Source organism: Lolium rigidum, chromosome 2 (assembly GCF_022539505.1).
Source record: "Lolium rigidum isolate FL_2022 chromosome 2, APGP_CSIRO_Lrig_0.1, whole genome shotgun sequence".
NCBI lineage: Eukaryota > Viridiplantae > Streptophyta > Magnoliopsida > Poales > Poaceae > Lolium > Lolium rigidum.
This window is the reverse complement of record NC_061509.1, coordinates 129,476,841-129,482,113: the sequence shown is the minus strand read 5'-3', so window position 1 is coordinate 129,482,113 and position 5,273 is coordinate 129,476,841. Positions and strand designations below refer to the sequence as shown.

The 5,273-nt window shown below is 37.0% G+C and overlaps 1 long non-coding RNA gene across 2 annotated transcripts; it reads left to right on the top strand.

Moving 5' to 3' along the window:
• Positions 1 to 873: 873 nt before the first annotated feature.
• On the top strand, positions 874 to 4,136 carry LOC124687231. Of its 2 annotated transcripts, none has more exons than XR_006998151.1 (5): positions 874 to 997; positions 1,068 to 1,175; positions 2,219 to 2,292; positions 2,465 to 2,619; positions 3,758 to 4,136. It is a non-coding gene; the product is annotated as an uncharacterized LOC124687231 (long non-coding RNA). The 2 variants fall into 2 exon arrangements; XR_006998149.1 differs by having other exon boundaries at positions 2,146 to 2,292.
• Positions 4,137 to 5,273: the final 1,137 nt, after the last annotated feature.

The window sequence follows — 5,273 nt, the reverse complement described above, 5'->3', positions numbered from 1 at the left end:
GCTGAAGTGAAAATCCGACTCGAGGTTCTCTGTACTCAATCAATGTTGCACCGGGACGAAAATCGACCTTTATTTTACCATTCAATCTACGTGTATCATGTACCTTTGCAGCAAAGCATCTTACCATCCCTTATTATTTAAATAATAGTGTGCATTGTTAATTCAGGCTGAAGATAGTGCTAACTTCATCAGTGTTGGATATTACAGTTAATGCTGATGGGTTAAATTTTATGATCTCCACACAAGAAAGATTCATCCACTCATACCACTTGAGTTATAATTTGTGACGTTTTTATCATTCTGCCTCCCACTCTTTTTTTGAGATCTACTCCGTAAGTATTAAAGATTATACTGAATACTCGATACCAGTCAGTTATAAATTTGTTGAAGTTCTCTTATTAGCAGCAAAGAAAAGTTTACATGGTGCCATGCTAAAACCCTCGCTTCAATCAGAAAGAATTCGTTACAGACCTGCGGATTTCAAATATAATTTATCCTTAACAATACATGAAGCAGTATGGTGCCTCCACAAAGGCTGCGCAAGATTTGGATTTAATTTCCAGATCTTGAGATGCCTAGATTTTCTAGCATACATGAATCAATTTGGAAAAAACATATCTAAATCACAGAGTTTTCGTCTTGCTTTTTGTGTGGTGATAGATTCAGATTTTATCGACCAAATCTTATCTTTACTCTGTAATGTTTCTTATTTCCTGCCGGACCAGTTAGCGTGGACACGCCCGCTCCGTATCCTAGCCGAGGCGGCTGGTGCAGGCACAGAAGGGGTCGACAGGTTGTTGTGGCGGTGTAGTGTCACTGCGAGCAAGGATGTTGACGGTCAAAGGTGACAGTTTGGAGGGGCACGAGCTTGCGGGACGGTGCGCCGCCAAGGTGGTGTTGAGCACTTTAAAACAATTTTCAATCGAATCAGCCACCTCCGTCGCCTTGCAAATTTCTGTAGGCTCAAACACTTTTCGGAGCACTTCATGTCTTACAGGTAACTTATTGCGATCTTCTCGGTACTATTGTTTGAGGTAAACTAACAACAAATTATTCTGTATATGCAGACATTTAGCCAATTGTGTTACTTTGATTTCACATCAAGGCTTGAAATCATTCGGCTATGTGGATGATTACTGATAGGCCTAAATTTCCTGACCGGGTTCTTCTCATAGGTTAGATAAAATGTGATATCGTCTCCCTTATGCGCAACATACACTTTTTGCATTCCAGTAATTAGTAGTAGAACCTTGAAATTAGCAACCACGTAAAAAGAAGCACTTGTAACTTCATTTCAGTTGTCTTAAATGTGCAGATTTTTCTCATGTGCTTATACATATATAATATGCTAATATGGGTATCTTTCTCATAATCATTACACACCCATAAGTATTAATATTGACTTCTGCTTGCACACTTGGAGCTACCTCAAGGCATTACAGTAAATACAAACTTTTAGACTTTCTGAAGGCTTGGGAGGCCTCTATATTTTGTGGACAGCTAAATTTTTCAGAAAGCTCAAAAGCCTTGCGTATTGATGCATTTATAGAGTATACTTTGATAGTAGATGTATTTTAAGAAAGTGAATGGTGCGAATTTTGATTTTCCATATAATCAATCCAAAATATGGACATATGTAAGATTCCTGAACAAACCTACTGCTTAGATTAATTACCGGTTAGGTATAAACTTTTTTAAGAAGTGAATGGTGGGAATTTTGATTTTCCATATAATCAATCCAAAATAAGGACATACGTATGATTCCCAAATAAACCTACTGCTTAGATTAATTACCGGTTAGGTATACACTTTTTGCCACACAAATTCAGAAGTTTAAGTAATATGATTGATCCCAATGTAGGAATCTACAGAACTTTCAGATGAAAAAAAACTAGAACACCAATGATATTTTTGGATGGGAGTCACAAGCATTAATGCAATGTTAAGTTCGCCAAACCTACGAATTAAGCAGGCAAGAGGTTTTCTTAAAAGTTATAAAAATATGCATTACTATTCAATTGAAGGGGTGAGGCAAGTTTCATGCTAGGTAGTCAACTTCAGTTTGTAGCCTGCATATTCTGTTGCTTTTAATTAAAAGCATTATAACTAACTTATGTATTTTTCTTTTCTTTTTATACATCACAGATGATTTTGTATTAGAACAATATGAAACAGAGATATCAACTGAATCAACCCCATTTGCCGTTTCACTTGCAAGACACCTACACACTGTTGTTTGGTTCTGAGATGTATGGAGCGTTTTGGTGTTCTCATTACAATGAGCAAAAACTGGTACAAGCTCTTTCATCTTCTTAATATCCTTGCTGATGTGCTGAGCAAAATCTCCCATAACGAAGTTGAACAAAATCACCCTAAGAAATTATTTCCATTATTTTGTAATTAGATCTTCACTCTTTGGTATGCCGCCTACAATTCTCTACTCAGAATTTTCGCTTTAATACAGACCAAAAAGTGCTAAATATGCAAGTCTTGACGCTAAAAGATTTATCATCCCAAGATTCAACTGGAAGGTTCTTGTGTGTGCTGCTCGAATATGGAAGTGTAGGCATCAGAAAAACAAAGCAGAACTTATATGAGCTAGAGTTTATTGTCGATGAGGTACTGTTTTATGATCTGAAACATTGTATTGAACTACCTTGCATTGTGCGCTCCCATGTTGTTTTCCCTCTTTTTTTGTCCCTGGTTAATTTAGAACGTTGCGTTCGTGGACGAAGATAAACCGATTCTTCTATATCTGGTTATCTTCTTGCATATCATAATTGTTTTCATAGCAATACACTTATACTCATGTTTCCTGTTTTGTATGATTTATTTAACCTTGTGATCCCACAGCAGTGAATAATTTTCGTCTGCTAATTCATAAGTATGCCTAATCTTTCGAATTACACTTTTCTTGCATTTTGTATTAAAGATCAATGGATGCTCCTATATCTGAACTTTCCTTTCGCATAAAAAATATTTGTTTTGCCACCACCCTTAAACTTATATTTCTTGCAATATATAAATTATCTTGCCTTGCAACCTCACAAAGTAATAATTTTCATGCAAACCAATTCGTGAATTTACACGATCTTCTGAATTATATTTTGCATACACTTTATACTAGCTAGCATGGAAAGCTCCTCAACCATGTTTTTCGTCTTTTTATATTAATCAGAGTTGATAAGTTATTTGAATGTTCTTTTACCCCTGGTTGTTCTTTTTTCTTTTTTAAGACAGATAATGTTAGAAAGATGCTTCTGAGCTGTTTAGACGAGTTTCTGAAGTCAACTACTTATTTCACGTTATCAACATAGAACACAGTTCAGTTTAATAGAACCATGCATACTAAGTATCTCATGTCGCCATCTAGATGCGTCTTGGTCAATACATTGAACATATTTTTTTTCCTAGGTAACATGCTATCATTTCCAAGCCGGCTGTTACCTCTGATGTATTACTTTCTTTTTTTACGCATGTGTCCTTATAATAGTCTACTAAATAAACTTTTCTTGAGGCTACAATGTAAGTTGCCCGCTTCTAAAAGGTGCCAGATATATGAGCTTTGGCATAGGAAGTTGTCTTTTTTGTTACTTAGATCTAGGGATCTATTATTGATTTCTTGGAATTCAATGTTTGGAAGTTCTCTATTTTTTCATCTACAAATATATTCAGCTTTATGACCTCTGAAGTAGTTTTAAAAAACATGTTCTTACTAAGTCTGAGTTGCTTCCTTGCTTATAATGGACGAGTTCAGGCTGAAGATCAAAGAAGAAGCACATATCAGGCGTGCCACCAAGGAGTAGGTTATCCCCAACACGGTTGGCAAAGGCATGGAAATTAGCCTCCTTTTCTCTGACAAAGAAGAGGTGACTTTGGTAAATACTGATTGCCCTCCAAGTAGAAATAATAAGGTTTTCCAAAAATTGTGTTCTATGTTTTTACGTCCCAGTTACCAAGTGTAATGTGCATACGATGGCTTCCAGGGATTGCATAGTCAGTTTTTATCTTTGATGGTGTAATAAAAGTTGCGACGAGATCCCATACATGTACCACATGCATCAACATTGTTGCTTTTTCTTTTTGCGAATTCATCTACATTGTTGCTTGATAGATGATTTATCTGACAACTTGGACAGAAATAATGCTGTGATGAAGGAGCATTCAATCAAAAGTATGCGTCCACTCTAAAAATACCACTTATTATTCTTTAACTCACAGGCACATGTTGGGCGCGGCGTGCCGCCGTGCCAGTAGTTTGCTAGTCCTACATAAGCGGCAGCACCTTGTGGCATCACTCAACCGCTCGATCTAGCGCTTTTTTTTAAGACGTTTGGAGCGGCACAACTGAAAATGCTCTTGGCGGTTGAATTAGCAAAACGCTGCAACTAAGATGATAGATAGGTCAAAGAAAATCTTCCTGAAACACTATCTCCCGTTTAAGTTCAGTTTATCGAGCGGTATTAAAGGCCGAAGGCAAACAATCAAATAAGATGTCATGCATGCACTATTTATCGGTTTCACACGCCGTAAGGAAACCCACCGAAAACAAACAAGGCAACCCAAAAAAAGAGGAAAATAGCGGTGAAGAGGAAGAGGTCACACCTCTATCCCAAAATTTAAGGTTTATATTATTTTTAGAAAGTCAAACTATGTTAAGCTCAACTTACCTTTTATCAAAAATCATTAACATGCAAACTACAAAATTAAAATCATTAAATAGATAATTAAATATATTTTAGCTAAAAGCATAGCGCTACTGCATAACGAAGAGGAATTCTGAAGGCAGCAATCATTTACAGAAACAATACTTGACTAAGAATCTTCATTCAAGTTCCAAGAAAGATTTCTGAAGGCAGAATACTACATAGCACAGACGAATTCTGAAGGAATAGAGACACTGCACGACTGACAGACTGAGCATCGTCCAGATCTAATATCAGAAGCAGAAAACGAAGTGCGTAAATCCAACATCAAGTGGCAAAATCTCCTAAACAGACACCAGGAAGAAGCAGGACGAATACTCCTACGCATGGTATATCATCATCCTACACAGTGGCAAAGGTATCAAATCGAGGCATCGTATTTGCAAAATAGCAAACCAAAAACTCCTACACGCATGGTATATCATCATCCTACATAGTGGCAAAGGTATCACATCGAGGCATCGTCTTTGCAAAATAGGAAACCAAATAGCACTGCATGCTTCCCAACCCAGGAGCTCTCTCTTCTCAATCGGAACTCACAACTGCAAGGAGCTAGGCATTGTTGAC